General features: G+C 40.2%; 2 pseudogenes; both read right to left on the bottom strand.

The window, feature by feature from the left end:
• Positions 1-9342: 9342 nt before the first annotated feature.
• Positions 9343-10264, bottom strand: LOC126086821 (olfactory receptor 1361-like; annotated as a pseudogene).
• Positions 10265-10916: 652 nt separating this feature from the next.
• LOC126087473 (olfactory receptor 1361-like) lies at positions 10917-14299 on the bottom strand (annotated as a pseudogene).
• Positions 14300-17577: the final 3278 nt, after the last annotated feature.

Raw genomic sequence — 17577 nt, 5'->3', positions numbered from 1 at the left:
CCAGCCCTTGCACATTTAAAAAAAATTTTTATTGTGCTTTAAGTGAAAGCTTACAAATCATGTCAGTCTCTCACGCAAAAATTTATGTGCGCCTTCCTATATACTCCTAGTTGCTCTCCCCTCAATGAGACAGCACACTCCTTCCCTCCACTCTCTATTTTTGTGTCTATTCCGCCAGCTTCTGACCCCCTCTGCCTTCTCATTTCCCCTCCAGACAGGAGCTGCCCACATAGTCTCATGTGTCTGCTTGATCCAAGAAGCTCACTCTTGAACAGTGTCATTTTCTATCCCATACTCTAGTCCAAGCCCTATCTGAAGAGTTGGCTTTGAGAACGGCTCCTGTCTTGGGCTAACAAAAGGTCTGGGGACCATGACCTCCCGGGGTTCTTCTAGTTTCAGTGAGACCATTAAGTCTGGTCTTTTTATGAGAATTTGAGGTCTGCATTCCACTGCTCTCCTGCTCTCTCAGGGGTTTTCTGTTGTGTTCCCTGTCAGGGCAGTCCTCGATTGTAGCCGGGCACCATCTAGCTCTGCTGTCAGGCTGATGTAGTCCCTGCTTTATGTGGCCTTTTCTATCTCTTCTGCCAGTAATTACTTTGTGTCTTTGGTGTTCTTCATTCTCCTTTGCACCAGGTGGGTTGAGCAGAATTGATGCATCTTAGATGGCAGCTTGCTAGCATTTAAGCCCCCAGACACCACTCTCAAAAGTAGGATGCAGAATGTTTTCTTAATAGATATTATTATGCCAAATGACTTAGATATCCCCTGAAACCATGGTCCTCAAACCGCCCTGCCTCTGCTATGCTGGCCTTTGAAGCATTCAGTTTATTCAGGAAACATTTTGCTTTTGGTTTAGTCCAGTTGTGCTGACCTCCCCTGTATTGTGTGTTGTCTTCCCCTTCACCTAAAATAGTTCTTCTCTAGTGAAAACCCCTCTCCCTCCCTCCCTCCCCACTCTCATAACCATCAAAGAATATTTTCTTCTCTGTTTAAACTAATTTTTCGAGTTCTATTAATAGCGGTCTCATACAATATTTGTTCTTTGGCAACTGACTAATTTCACTCAGTATAATGCCGTCCAGGTTCCTCCATGTTTTAAAATGTTTCGCAGATTCATCATTGTTCTTTATCGATGCATAGTATTCCATTGTGTGAATGTACCATAATTTCTTTATCCATTCATCTATTGATGGACACCTTGGTTGCTTCCATCTTTTTGCTATTGTAAGCAGTGCTGCAATGAACATGGGTGTGCATGTATCTGTTTATGTAAAGGCTCTTCTTTCTCTAGGATATATTCCAAGGAGTGGGGTTGCTGGATCATATGGTAGTTCTATTTCTAGCTTTTTTAGGAAGCGCCAAATTGATTTCCAAAGTGGTTGTACCATGTTACATTCCCACCAGCAGTGTATAAGAGTTCCAGTCTCTTCACAATGTCTCAAAAATTTATTACTTTGCGTTTTTTGGATTAATGCCAACCTTGTTGGCGTGAGATGGTATCTCATTGTAGTTTTGATTTGCATTTCTCTAATGGTTAATGATCGTGAGCATTTCCTCATGTGTCTGTTAGCTACCTAAATGTCTTCTTTAGTGAAGTGCCTTTTTAATATCCTTTGCCCATTTTTTAATTGGGTTATTTGTCTTTTTGTTGTTGAGGTTTTGGAGTATCATGTAGATTTTAGAGATCAGACACTGATCAGAAATGTCATACCTAAATACTATTTCCCAGTCCGTAGTAATATTTTTACTCTCTTGGTGAAGTGTTTGGATGAGCATAGGTGTTTGCTTTTTAGGAGCTCCCAGTTACCTAGTTTCTCTTCTGGTGTTCGTGTATTGTTAGTAATTGTTCGTATATGGTTTATGCCATGTATTAGGGCATCTAGCATTGTCCCTGTTTTTTCTTCCATGATCTTTATTGTTTTAGATTTTATATTTAGGTCTTTGATCCATTTTGAGTTAGTTTTTGTGCATGGAGTGAGGTATGGGTCTTGTTTCATGTTGTTGCAGATGGATATCCAGTTATGCCAGCACCATTTGTTAAAGAGACTGTCTTTTCCCCCATTTAACTGCCTTTGGGCCTTTGTCAAATATCAACTGCTTGTATGTGGATGGATTTATATCTGGATTCTCAATTCTGTTCCATTGGTCTATGTATCTGTCATACCAGTACCAGGCTGTTTTGACTACTGTGGCAGAATAATAGGTTCTAAAATCAGGTAGAGTGAGGCCTCCCACTTTGTTCTTCTTTTTTGGTAATGCTTTACTTATTTGGGGCATCTTTCCCTTCCATATGAAGTTTGTGATTTGTTTCTCCATCTCATTAAAAAAAGTGATTGGAATTTGGATCAGAATTGCATTGTATCTATAGATCACTTTTGGTAGAATAGATATTTTTACAATGTTAAGTCTTCATGAGCAAGGTACGTTTTTCGACTTATGTAGGTCTCTTTTGGTTTCTTGCAGTAGGGTCTTATAGTTTTCTTTGCATAGTTCTTTTACGTGTCTGGTTAGATTTATTCCTAAATATTTTACCTTCTTGGGGGCTACTGTACATGGTATTGATTTGATGATTTCCTCTTTGATGTTCTTTTTGTTGTTGTAGAGGAATACAACTAATTTTTGTATGTTTATCTTGTATCCTGATACTCCGCTGAACTCTTCTATTAGTTTCAGTAGGTTTCTTCAGGATTTCTTAGGGTTTCTGTGTATAAGATCATGTCATCTGTAAATAGAGATACTTTGACTTCTTCCTTGCCAATCTGGATGCCCTTTATTTCTTTATCTAGCCTAACTGCTCTGGCTAGGACTTCCAGCACAATGTTGAATAAGAGTGGTGATAGAGGCATCCTTGTCTGGTTCCTATTCTCAGGGGGAATGCTTTCAAACTTTCTCCATTTAGGATGATGTTAGCTGTTGGCTTTGTATAAATGCCTTTTATTATGTTGAGGAATTTTCCTCTATTCCTATTTTGCTGACAGTTTTTCTCATGAATGGGTGTTGAACTTTGTCAAATGCCTTTTCTGCATCAATTGATGAGATCATGTGGTTCTTGTCTTTTGTTTTATTTATATGATGGATTAAATTGATTTTTTTCTAATGTTGAACCATCCCTGCATACCTGTTATGAATCCCACTTGTTTATGGTGAATTTTTTTTTTTTGATATGTTGTTGAATTCTATTGGCTAGAATTTCTTTGTAGACTTTTGCATCTAAGTTCATGAGGGATATAGGTCTATAATTTTCTTTTTTTGTGGTATCTTTACCTGGTTTTGGTATCAGGGATATGCTGGCTTTACAGAATGAGTTTGGGTGTATTCCTTCCTTTTCTATGCTCTGAAATACCTTTAGTAGTAGTGCTGTTAACTCTTCTTTGGAAGTTTGGTAGAACTCTGCAGTGAAGCTGTCCGGGCCAGGGCTTTTTTTTTTGTTGGGAGTTTTTTGATTACCTTTTCAATCTCTTCTTTTGTTATGGGTCTATTTAGTTGTCCTACCTCTGTTTGTTTTAATTTAGGTAGGTAGGTAGAGTGTTTCTAGGAATTCATCCATTTCTTCTAGGTTTTCAAATTTGTTTGAGTACAATTTTTCATAGTAATCTGATATGATTCTTGGTAATATTGCCCATCTCATTTCTTATTCGGGTTGTTTGCATCCTCTCCTGTTTTTCTTTTGTCAGTTTTGCCAGTGGTTTATCAATTTTGTTAATTTTTTCAAAAGAACAGCCTTTGGTCTTGTTAATTCTTTCCACTGTTTTTCTGTTTTGTATTTCATTTAATTCTGCTCTAGTTTTTATTATTTGCTTTCTTCTGGTGCCTGAGGGTTTCTTTTGTTGCTCCCTTTCTATTTGTTCAAGTTGTAGGGATAATTCTTTGATTTTGGCCCTTTCTTCTTTTTGGACGTGTGCATTTATTGATATAAACTGACCTCTGAGCACCGCTTTAGCCGTGTTCCAAAGGTTCTGATAGGAAGTGTTTTCATTCTCATTGTATTCTATGAATTTCTTTATTCCACCCTGAATGTCTTCTATGACATTCAGTTTCCAAGTGTTTGGTTTCTTTTCCCTGCTTTTTCTGTTATTGATTTCTACTTTTATGGCCTTAGTGTCAGAGGCTATGCTTTGTACTGTTTCAATGTTTTGGATTCTGCTAAGGCTTGCTTTATGACCTAATATGTGGTCTATTCTAGAGAATGTTCCATGTGCACTGGAAAAGAAAGTATACTTGAATGCTGTTGGGTGGGGTGTTCTGTATATGTCTATGAGGTCAAGTTGGTTGATTATGGCATTTAGATCTTCCATGTCTTTATTGAGCTTCTTTCTGGATGTTCTGTCCTTCACCAAAAGTGGTGTGTTGATGTCTTCTACTATAATTTTTGGAGCTATCTCACTTTTCAATGCTGTTAGAGTGTGTTTTATGTATCTTGCAGCCCTGTCACTGGGTGGATAAATACTTAATACAGTTATATCCTCCTGGTATATTGTCCCTTTAATCATTATATAGTGTCCTTCCTTATCCTTTGTGCTGGATTTAACTTTAAAGTCTATTTTGTCGGAAATTAGTATTGCCACTCCTGCTCTTTTTTGATTGTTGTTTACTTAATATATATTTTTCCATCCTTTGAGTCTTAGTTTGTTTGTGTCTCTAAGTCTAAGGTGTGTCTCTTGTAGGCAACATATAGACAGATCATGTTTTTTTAATCCATTCTGCCACTCTCTGTCTCTTTGCTGGTGCATTTAGTCCATTTACATTCAGCGTAATTATGGATAGGTATGAGTTTAGTGCTGTCATTCTGATGTCTTTTTGTGTGTGTTGTTGACAGTTTCTTTTCCTGCTTAATTTTTTTATGCTGAGTAGTTTATCTTTATGTATTGTCTTTTCCTCTTATTTGTTGTTGTTGATTTTGTTTCTGCTGAGTCTCTTTTTTTTCTTGTATTTTATTTTGTCGAGTAGGATTGTTAGTCTCCTTTGTGGTTACCTTAATATTTACCCCTATTTTTCTAAGTTTAAGCCTTACTTTATTATTGCCTTGTCTTCCTCTCTATATGAGAGACCTATGACTACATTTCTTGGTCCTGCTTTATTATTTTAATGTCATCTTCTTTTCCATACTGACATCACTGCTTCCTTGGTTTGAGCATTTTTTTTTTTTAATCTTGATTTACTTTTGTGATTTCTCTATCTGGGTTGACATCTGATTGCTCTGTCCAGTGTTCTAGTCTTGGATTGATATTTGATATTATTGATTTTTTTTTTTTTAACCAGAATACTCCCTTTCGCATTTCTTGTACTTGTGGTTTGGTTTTTACAAAATCTCTAAATTACTGTTTATCTGGAAACGTCCTAGTTTTGCCTTCATATTTGAGAGATAGTTTTGCTGGATATATGATTCTTGGTTGGCAATTATTTTCCTTCAATTTCATTATATAAGTCATCCCACTTCCTTCTTGCCTGCATGGTTTCTGCCAAGTTATCCAAGCTTATTCTTATTGACTCTCCTTTGTAGGTGACTTTTTGTTTATCCCTAGCCACTCTTAAAATTCTCTCTTTATCTTTGGTTTTGGCAAATTTGATTATAATATGTCTTTGTGGCTTTCTTTTAAGATCTACCTTATGTGACATTCTATGAACATCTTGGATAGGTGTCATCTCATTTTTCATGATATCAGGGAAGTTTTCTGCCAACAAATCTTCAACAATTCTCTCTGTATTTTCTATTATCCCTCCCTGTTCTGGTACTCCAATTACTCATAGGTTATTTCTCTTGATACAGTCCCACATGATTCTTAAGGTTTCTTCATTTTTTTTTTTCAATTCTTTTATCTGATTTTGCTTCAAATTTATTGGTGCCAAGTCCTTTATCTTCAAGTTCACCAATTCTGCCTTCCACTTGCTCAATTCAGCACCTCTGACTTTCTATTGAGTTGTCTAATTCTGTAATTTTATTGTTAATCTTCTGAATTTCTGATTGCTGTCTCTCTGTGGATCCTTGCAGCTTATTAATTTTTTCATTATGTTCTTGAATAACTTTTGAATTTCTTCAACTGCTTTATCTGTGTGTTCCTTGACTTGTTCTGCATTTTGCCTGATCTCCTTCCTGATGTCTTGAAGAGTTCTGTATCTTAATCTTCTGTATGCTGCATCTGGCAATTCCAGGAAGGCACCTTCATCCTGAATATCCCTTGACTGTTTGTTTTGAGAGCTTGTTGAAGCAATCACGTTCTGCTTCTTTATGTGATTTGATACTGACTGTTGTCTTAGAGCCATCTATAAGTTATTGTGTTAGTTTATTTTCTGTTTGCTTACTGTATCTTTGCTTCTTGCTTTATTTTGTTTTGATATGCTCAAATAGGTTGCTTGAGTGAGCTAGCTTGATTATTTTCACCTTTGAAGCTGTAACTTCCTGTCACCAGATGGCTAGAGCTGTAATCAGGTATATCAGCCTAGGAGTCCATTCACTTTTCTTGTATGGATTCAGCTCAGGTGTTCAGGTAGTTGGTCATGAAGTTAGTGGTACAGGCTCTGTCCTACAGTCTTAGAGAGGCATGGGTGATTGGTGTAGGTACCAGTATCTGGTTGTAGCATGGGGTCACACTCTGAACAAAGCTGGGGGATGACAACCATCCCCTGAGTGTCTGTGAGGAAAGTGCGTCCCTGTTCCCTAGAGCTTACACATGGGTGGGTTCTGTAGTCAGGCCATAGGCACCCAATGTTTTTGGTTGTAAGGACTGGGAGGTACCAGGTATCCTTGGACTCCTGTGGTGGGTGGCTGGGTGATGTGAATGGAGCCACCAGTCCTTAAGCCCCTGATTTGGATAGGTGAGGACCCTGTTTAATAGTCAAATCAGTGTCAAACATCAAACACCCACCTCTCCACCACACAGCTAAAACAATTGCAGTCTTCCAACAAGGGCCTATTCTCCTGAAGTAGACTTACACAGGTCCATGCAGGGGGGAAATGTATTCCAAGTCTACAGACCATTTATTCCTGGACAGGATCTGCTTCTGTCCTGAGCTCCCCACGTTAGCAAGGGTGGCAAATTATCTTTTCCCTCAGTTGTGAATTTATTCCTTCTCCAAGGCCAGGAGAATGGCTCAGGATGCTCAGCAGAACTATCTCAGGCCCAGGGAAATCAACAGCCACCGTAGCCAGCTTGGGGGCTGGGGTGTGGTGAAATATACACAAGTACTTAGCTTTTGCCGAGAGCACTGTTCTTCTCTAGTTCCGGAGGTACAAGTAGGCTGTGTGGCTGGCTGTTTCTCCCTGAGGAAACGGTGCCTGAATGCTACCAGCAGCCCACCACAGACACTCTGGGAATGGTGCCTGAGGTGTTCCCAGAGATTCAGGTCCAGCAACTCCTCTCCGCTTCTGAACCGTCTCTCCTTCCCTCTGCTGCTCAGTCCATTTTCTAACTTTGCCTTTAATGTTCAGGGCTCCTAGTTTATCATAAATATAATCATTTCACTTGTTTTTTCAGGTCTTTGTTGTAAGAGGGTTCACCGGAAATGTCTGACTTCTCCATCATCCTGGCCCTGCCTCTCTTCTTTGCCCATTTTTTAATTGGTTTATTTGTCTTTTTGTTGTAGAGGTGTTAGATTTTCCTATAGATCATAGAGATTAGACCTCTGTCTGATTTGTCATAGACAGTTTTTCCCCCATTCTGTAGATTCTCTTTTTACTATTTTAGTGAAGTCTTTTGATGAGCACAGATGTTTAATTTTTAGAAGATCCCGTTAATCTAGCTTATCTTCTGGTGTTTGTGTATTGTTAGTTATGGTTTGTATCCTATATATGCCATGTTTTATGCTCTCTAGCTTTGATCCTATTTTTTCTTCTATGATCTTCAGAGTTTTTGGTTTTATATTTAGGTCTTTGATCCATTTTGAATTAGTTTTTGTGTATGGTGTGAGGGGTGAGTCCTGATTCATTTTCTTACACATGGACACCCAGTTTTGCTGGAACCATTTATTAAAAAGACTGTCTTTACCCCCATTTAGTGGACTTTGGGCCAAGGCAAACATCTCAATACACAAATCAAATAAGTATTAAAAAGAAAATCATACATTAAACTCAGAAACAGCATCCAATTCTGCATTCTGCCAGTTTTCACACAAATATCATCTACCCATCTTTCTGAAGTGAGAAATTAGGGAAAACTGCCCTGTTTTCCTCTTTCCTCCTCAAAATCCAGAGCATCCTGTTCAGTGGAATTTTACTCAGTTTCAAATATTTCTCAATTTTTATTTCCCACAATTGTTTTCAAAATAAAGCTCAAATCACTTTTAAATAGTAAATCTCCATTATGTTTTCATGCAGAAACAAATTACTGGTGAGTAAATTTTGCTAAAGAAACCTGATGGAAATATATAAGGGCAGTAAATAAAAATTGTGGAGATTATATAGAAATTTGGGGGAAAAAGCCTATTATAAAATGAAAGCAGAAAGTCAGGATATAAGTTAGTATATATGTACAAATACCCAAGCACACTGACAGAAGACAAGAAAAAGCTGAAGATAGCACGGCTGGGCATTGGGATTGAGGAAGATAGTTCTTTCTTCTTTAAACTACCCATATTCTTACTGTAATGTTGTATGATACAAAAAGCTCAGGTAAAAAGAAATGAATAATTAGCTTAAATGCTTAGCAGAATTAGGACCTCCCAAAGCCCTAAATGAACCCTTCCACTGTTGAACTTAGAGAAATTCACAGGACATCAGTATCAGAAAATGTCCCTCTGTGACCATGATGGATCAAGACAAAACAATACCACTGTGATCATGTCTGAACACAGAACCATGAACATTGTCCAAGCCACAGAAATAACCAATAGTCCCCCATCCTGGCTAGTATGAATGTGGTTAATTCCTACAAATTACAGCTTTCTCCTGCCTCTAGTCTTCCCCCCTTCTAGATGAGATACTGACATACCCAATAAGAATTATGCTTGCTTTCTGACAACATCTAATTCAGATCAAAGCCCTGGTCTTAAATTCTCACCCAAATCAGCTCACACTCAAATCCTATAATGCTTTTCTAACACTTCCTACTGAGAAGTTTCATGGTACTTGACTGAGAGTGTTTTTCTTGATGTAATGGGTAACAAACACAATAAACCAGAGGTGTGTTGCTGGTGGTTTTGGCTGGAGGGCATTGGCAGTTGGAATAGTTCAGTCATTTGGTAAAAGGATTACTCTTTCCCTCCTCAACTTGAAGAGTCTGTATTAAGAGTTTCATTTTCCCAAGACAAATACATGATTGAACAAATATAAAGTTTTAGAGAATAGAAAAGAAAAAAAAAAATTTTATTCCAAACTAATTTCCTTTGTGACATTCAGAGTCCATGTTATTATTGAAAAGAAAAAAACTTTTTCATAGAAATCAATCTTTTCAGGCTCCTTTTCATGTCCTTGTTCCTCAGACTATAGATGGAAGGGTTCAGCATGGGGGTCACCACTGTGTGCATTACGGTGGCTGGGATGTCTTTCTCAGCTGAGTGGGAGGATGAAGGGTTGAAATACATAGCAAAGATGGTACCATAGAAGAGGGAAACCACAGCCAAGCGGGAGCCACAGCCATTTTCCCTTTGTGGATGGGACTCTCAGGACAGCACAGGTGATGCAAATGTAGGAAACCAGGATGCAAACAAATGGGGTGATCGTTATCATGGACCCCTCAGTAAAAATCATCATCTCATTGAGGTGTGTGTCAGAGCAGGAGAGTCTCAGGAGAGGAGTCATATCACAGAAGAAGTGGGAGATCCTGTCGTCTGCACAGATGAGAGTCAAGCCATCAACAGGGTATGTAACAGAGCATTCAGGTTGGCAATGACCCAGCAACCAGCAGGGCACAGAGCTGAAGGGTCATCTTTGTTGTGTAGTATAAGGGGTGGCACACAGAAACAAAGCGGTCATAGGCCATCACAGCCAGGAGGAAATTGTCGATGTCAGCAAATTCAAAGAGAAAGTACATCTGTATGAGACATCCAGGGAAGGACATGGCCTGACTCCCGAGTATGTGGTTGGTCAGCATCTTGGGGATGATGGTGGAGGAGACACAGATGTCCACAAAGGACAGGTTGCTGGGGAAAGAGTATATGGCAGTGTGCAGGTGGGACTCTGCATGATGGCCAGGATGATGAGCAGGTTTCTCAGGACTGTGGTCAGGTACATGCTCAGAAAGAGCACAAAGAGGAGCTGCTGCTGCTGGGGCTGCCTCGAGAGCCCTAGGAGAAGGAACTCAAAGACATTGGACTGGTTTGCCCCGATCATGAACATCTGAATCCGAGTTCATTGCCGATGTGTCAATTCTGACTCATAGCGACCCTATAGGACAGAGTAGAACTGCCCCATAGAGTTTCCAAGGAGCACCTGATGGAGTTGAACTGCTGACCTTTTAGTAAGTAGCTATAGCACTTAGGAAACCCTGGTGGCATAATGGTTAAGTGCTACAACTGCTAGCCAAGAGGTCGTCAGTTCAAATCCACCAGGCGCTCCTTGGAAACTCTATGGGGCAGTTCTACTCCATCTCTATAGAGTCGCTGTGAGTCAGAATCTACTCGACAGCTGTGGGGTTTTTATAGCACTTAACCACTACATCATCAGGGTTTCCATCACGAGCATAGAACCAGGTTAATGCACAACAGCAAATTCAGAAACCCAGACACAGATGGCTATGATATGACACATCAAGCTCCAGGTTGAGCTACATTTGCAAATCAGTTAATAGTGTTGTTAAAATAGAACAGTTCATACAAATTATACACCGAATTTCCAATACTCAACCCTGATGTCATTCCTCCTGGAGTCACTGGCACTTATTTTGCATATCTAACATTGAAAAACACGCAGGCATATACACAGACGAACTCTGACTATTTATATCTCTGCTTACATATTCCAGTTTCCACCCCCAAGTCCTCAGTCATGCCTAAAGAGATAAGAGAAACAGCTAATGGTCACTGGGTTTATCACAAGTTCTAGCTGATGGATGCAGGACTCCTACTATTTCTCCCTGGATCTTGAAGAACTCATGTCTCAATAAACAAAAATTGATGTGTCCTTTGCTGTAATCTTACTGAGGGAGGTTGATTCTGTAACTATCATGTGTTCTTCGCCTCTGCATAACTGGCCAATGCTTCTTTTTATTGTGAGAATTGGAAAGTCTTTGTAATATAGGCAGGTCCTGAGCAAGCGAGGAACAGGCGTTTATGGTCTTAGTCTTCTCTGCAGGAAGGACATTTCAGGGAATCACAGAGCAGGCATTTACAGGTGTCTCTGTGGCCACTGGGAACAGATTCCCTGAGAGCCTCATTACAGACAAGAAGAAAGTAATTGTCCTACCTACCTTTTGACCCTTTGGACCAAACAATGATGAAAAAGATTACCTAAGGTTTAGATGTAACTTTCCAGTCAAAACTTGAAGATATTTGGCATGGAGCCATCTTGGTGGAGACAAATCCCAGACAAAATTTCCTGGGACCTCAGTCCTCATCACTTTACTCTTCTAGTTCTCTGTCCAGAGATGTGGAAATTCAGTTATTAAATCCTCTCTCTTCTCACTTCCTAGTTCAGAACTGGGGCTATTCCTATGTTTTTTGTGTAACCTTTGCTTTCTCATGTGTGGTCATCATTAGAGATGATTAGTGATTCTTCTCTATTTTGCCAATGGGAATGTTAGGAACACATTACAAAGCTAGACTTAGCCCATAAAACCATTTGGGATAAAGGATAGTCTGAGGGGTATTTGTCTCAAGGAGAGGGCAGCATGCTGTGATTTATGAACTCTAGGCCCCTTTTGGGATATCTGTCCAACCCACACAACTTAGCCTTTTCTCAGAGTAGAAGCCCCTAACCCACATAGTCAAAGTGTAGTGGGGCCCCAGAAATCATGTTTATCCTACATCCCCTCCGCCTTCACCATAGCTAATTGGACCAGTCTATGTGGAAACGGGATTGGGGGACAGCCAGTCCATATCACTCTGTGGCTTGGCTGGAATGTGTACACTCAACCCTCTTCGGCCTGCCCCATTGACTGCCCATGGATTGAGGAGCAGAGAGGGGCTAAAGAAGCAAACAGAGAGGAGCGGATATTAGTTGGAGAAAATTCTTGTTTTCTAGTTCTGCATTTTAGTCTTTTTCTGATGATTGGCTACATTCCAACATATTTCAGTAAGGGTTCTTAAAAAAAAAAAAAAAGGGTTCTTAGTTGCAAATAATGAAAACAAACCCTGGACAATTTTAGTAGAAGAAGATTTCATAAAAAGAAAATTGAGAAATATTAGGTAAGACGCTTAAGGGGCAGTGAAAAGAAGGGTAGGAATGGCTGTACAACTTGAAGAATGTAATCAATGTCACTGAACTTTACAAGCAGAAATTGCTGAATTGGAGTATATTTTGTTGTTTGTATTTTCAACAATTTTTTTAAAGTAAAAAAAAAAAAGCCAGTCACAAAGGGATGTGGGCGATGAACGTCAATGCTGTAGCAGACAGGCCTACAGGCAATCAAATGACACTGAGGCTCAACACCACACTGTGTAACAGCAATTCATGAAATCATGGCAGCGAGCCTCAGTTCTCTCTCTCCACCTGATGGGGGAAAGCAGGACTGGCTGGTTCTTTTGGAATGAGTGAGCTTCTGGAGAGCTTAGACACCAAGAGAGAGGTACTGGGACCTCTCCTAGAAATGGTAGATGGGATCAGGTGGGAATAATTAAAGAAATAAAGGAAAGAAGACCTTAAGTTTTAATCCAGGCTGGAGAAGTAAAATGCACAGAGTACTTGCGGCAATAATCAGGTATGCAGACTAACGGGGATGCTTCTTATCTGAAATGTCATTACGCACTTGAGTCCTCTGATTTCACCTTGCCTTTCTTTTGTCTGAGTCTCAAAATGATTTTGCGAGGGTTTTTGAGACTCAACCTTTAAGGCTGACTCTCATGGAGGACATATAAAGAGTATGAGGTAGACCAGTGATTCTCAACACTGACTGCACATTACAATCACCTGAGAATTTCCTTAAACTATCAGTGTCGGGCCCACCCCAGAGGTTCTGATTTATTTGGTCAGTCCTGGGAACTGGACAACAGGGTGTTTAAAAAACTTTCCAAGTGATTCTAATATTCAAAAATACTTGTAGCATGTGTCTTTCCAAACACATCACCAAGAAAGTAAAATTTTGGGGTGTAAAATAATTCAAAAGTTAGTAATCAAAAAGAAGTCTCATTACCTGGCATAAACAGCAGAGTCACAGGTGAATCCCAGTGTACTAATCAATAAGAAATGACAGCCTCCTATGTGCCCATAGAAATGTTTGTTTCCAGACTGGCTTTGACAAAACAACAGCTACCTTATAATAAATTGGTGAAAAAGAACTTTGCTTGAGAATGAGATTCAGCATTGATGCTTTCATCAGGTAGAAAACCTGTTCCTGCCAATCGCTTTTCTTGTGTTTGCTCCTCAGGCTATAGATGGAAGGGTTCAGCATGGAGGTCGCCACTGTGTACATTACAGCAGCTGCGGTGTCTTTCTCAGCTGAGTGGGAGGATGAAGGGATGAAATACACAGCAATGATGGTGCCATAAGAGAGGGAAACTACAGCCAGCTGTGAGCCACAGGTGGAAAAGGCTTTCCCTGTTCCCTTTGTAAATAAGACTCTCAGAACAGCGGAAACAATAAGGATATATGGGGTGAGCATGCAAATGAATGCAGCAATTATTATCAGCCCTGCTACGGTAAGAATCATCAAGTCGTTGACGTGTGTGTCAGAGCAGGAGAGTTTCAGGAGAGGAGTCACATCACAGAAAATGTGGAAGATCGTGTTGTCTGAACAAAATGAGAGTCGAGCCATCAGCAGGGTATGCAACAGAGCATTCAGATTGGCAATGACCCATGACCCAGTGACCAGCAGGGCACAGAGCTGATGGGTCATCTCTGTTGTGTAGTGTAAAGGGTGGCACACAGCAACAAAGCAGTCATAGGCCATCACAGCCAGGAGGAAATTGTCTGTGCCACCAAACACAATGAGAAAATACAGTTGTGTGAGACACCCTGAGAAGGAGATGATCTGACAGCATCTTTGGGACAGTGGTGGAGGAGAAGCAGACATCCACAAAGGACAGGTTGCTGAGGAAGAATTACGTGGGGGTGTGCAGGTGGGAGTCTGCACTGATGGCCAGGATGATGAGCAGGTTTCCCAAGACTGTACATGCTCAGAAAGAGCACAAAGAGGAACTACTGCTGCTGGGGCTGCCTGGAGAGCCCCAGGAGGAGGAACTCGGAGACATTCAACTGGTTTACCCTGATCATGGGCATAGGGACCTAAGTCCACATGCACATAAGATGGGATCAATTTTAAAACCTGGAAAAGAATTGTTAAGGTGGGAAAATTAAGAAGATTGCAAGTGGAAATTTCTGTGTGACATAGGTAAGTTGTTAGAATTTTACTTCCTTGGGGTATCAGCCAGCTACTGGATCTCTCTGAGCCTCCATTTCTTCATTAGCAAAATCAAAACAAACACTTATGCATACATAGTACCTCTGAAAGGATGCTCTGAAGGTTGTGGCTGTGGTTTTATCTGTAGATCCTTTTGTACTGTTTGAACTTTCTACCATTACCATGAATTTTTTTTAAGTAAATGTTATAAAGCACTATAAACATAACATATTAATAGAGACTTCAAGACTTGTTTTAAGTAGTGGACAACATGTATGTACAATAATTACCATAGAGACTGATATGTACAAAGTATTTAATATTGTCAACTTATGTCATCAGTATTTTCAGTGATGTTGCCTCAGAGGAAATGTTTAAATTCTCTGAGTTTCAGTTTCATGATCTTTAACTTGACACGGTATACATTCCTAACACATATGCTCAGAGAATTATATCTGCAATCCCTCCACCACTGCTTCCAAAATGACAGTGATAAATTGCTGGTGCTGTTACTTCTGTCTACCTGGGCTCATGCTTACAGAGACTTTACAGAACCCTGAGTCAGGACTTCTTTGCTGTGTCCACTGAGCTCCCTAAGTCCCACTGGTAAAATTAAAACGGAAATGACCCAAAGGTATAGGCAGAAACTCAGCCAACTAGCGATACCCACAGTCCAGGGACTCATAAACAGGCAGGACACGCACTGGTCATTCCTGGGTGATCTCAAGAAACATCTGACGTGTTTAGAGCTGTGGCTTCACTTAAAAGACTTAGTGAGGAACCCCTCTATAAGGCTTTCCACCCCAACAAGCAGTTATTGATGAAGTCTCCACTGGTGTGACTCTACATGGGAAGAATTGCAGTCCTCACTGTCACCAAGAGTCCCAGGCTCACTTCACTTTTTCAGACCTGGTCAGAGGTTATTAGTCAGAAGGACAGGGACTTGTCACTGGGGTTTGCAGGCTAAGTATGCATGAATGAGGAGCTGGAATGCATGGCCTCAGCACTCAGTGCTGGAAGGGTATTTGGGGGAATCTCAGGGTGAGAACTTTACAGGAGCCTCCACAGCCACTGGGGCCATATTTCCCAAGAGCCTCATTAGCAATCCAACACTGATAATAAAGACCTGTCATCCAAGTTATGTAATTCCTGCCATGGGACTTGGCAACATCAGAAATGATGCATTCTTGGGGTAATCACTGGCAACAACCCTTCTGCTAAAGAGAACTCACAATCCTGTACTTTATACCTCCCCCAACCTTGTGTGGTATCACTGCTGGAAAACATACATGGAGCTGTATAGGGATTACGAGTATCTGTGGATCCACACAGACCTGTACTCAATTCCTGGGTTCACCTTTACCAGTTGTGTGACCTTGGATGTCGTTGTTAGGTGCCATCAAGTCAGCTCCGACTCATTGTCACCTTATGTATAACAGAAGGAAACATTGCCCAGTCCTGTGTCATCCTCAGAAAAATAGGTATTTTTTAGTTCATTGTTGCAGCCACTGTGTCAATCCATCTTATCGAAGGTCTTTCTCTTTTTCACTGAACCTCTACTGTTCTTCTTCAGAGATGTGTCCTGCCTGGTAATATGTTCAAAGTAAGTAGCCAAGCCTTACTGAATTACGTGGTACACATGGCTAACACATACGTTTGGAAAATTTTATCAGCCACCCACCAATCACTGCTTCCAAAGTGGAATAGTTTGTAGAGTGGAGAAATACTATTCACCTTGTAGAGTTGTGAATACTAAATGAGGTAGTTTATATTAAGCACTCCTCGAGTCCTAGCCTCATCAAAGTACTGGGCTAGGACCACACCCACTAGGTAAATATTAAAGATACTAAGTGATATTTATATCCTTCACTCTGCTCGATCACCTGGGTTTTGGATAAATATTATTTGAAAGTAGTGTCACATGCTTGTCTTTGTATGTCAGTAGTCATTTTTATAAAGGGCCAGATACCAAGTCATTTCTTCAATATTTTAATGTTTGGGTAAATTAGGTGGAAGTAGAAAACCTTGAAGAATCCACTTATAAATTGGTAGAATAAGGACTCCGATGAGGAACAGAGAATTCCTGAGTCCAATAGCTGTCACGCTTCAAGAATTTTCCTCTATGGTTTTTCTGAAGACAAGATCTGACTTTAACTTTTCCACAAAGCGTTTGACGTTTGATTATAAAGTTTACTTTCCTGGGTTGATAACATTAAAGAATTGCTCATGAATACATGCACCCTGAGACTAAGGTCGCAGTTGCATCCTGAAATTTGTTCTCTGGACACCAGAGTGTTCCTCTAACTTATCTTTCACTTGGAGTTATTTATAAACAATGTGTTCCTCATTCTGAGTGATATCTTAATAATTAGCATTCACATACTCCCAATAATTCAAGATAAGAACCTCAAGTAATAACGAACCCTCATGTATCCGTCAGACACATATTATCAGGCATCAAGTTCTATCCAGCCTTCCTTAAGGAAAAAAAAAAAAACCCACAAAGGGGGAAATACGTACTGAGTTAGTAATGACATTAGTTTGCAAGTGATAAAAAATCAATTCATATTAGCTTGAGTAGAAGCGGAATCTGTTATGTGCTGAAATTGCAAAGTCCATGGTATCTGCTTGCAAAGCCTGTGTGTTCAGGTAGGGCTAGATTCAAGGACCCAAATAATGGCAACAGGACTTTGTACTTCTCCACTCTGTTTGTGTCTATTCGACTTCATTCTGCATACTCTCTCTCTCCAAGTGGCAGGCAAGATGGCCATGAGTAGCTCTGAACAAACATTCACCCATCATAGCAATCCCAGGGCACATAGAATCCAGGTCTCCTGTATGGAAGGCAGAAATTCTACCACTGAACCACCACTGTCCCCATAAGCCAGTTGCCTTCAAGTTGATTCTGACTCATGCTGACCCTAGGTGTGTCAAACAGAACTGTCCACAGAGTTTTCAAACTCCTGACTATCTACTCTCTATTGAAAGTAGATTATCAGGACTTTCTTCTGAGGCACCTCCTCTCCAAGACACAGTGGAGTTGAACCCCAACCTTTCAATTAACACCTGAGTTTCATAACTGTTTGCAACTCCCAGGGTCTCAGAACTTCTTTCTCTATCGGTGATTATTCATTAATTCTGGGAAAGTTAT

The sequence above is a fragment of the Elephas maximus genome, chromosome 12 (assembly GCF_024166365.1).
Source record: "Elephas maximus indicus isolate mEleMax1 chromosome 12, mEleMax1 primary haplotype, whole genome shotgun sequence".
Taxonomy (NCBI): Eukaryota; Metazoa; Chordata; class Mammalia; order Proboscidea; family Elephantidae; genus Elephas; species Elephas maximus.
This window is presented reverse-complemented; position numbering and strand designations above follow the sequence as displayed.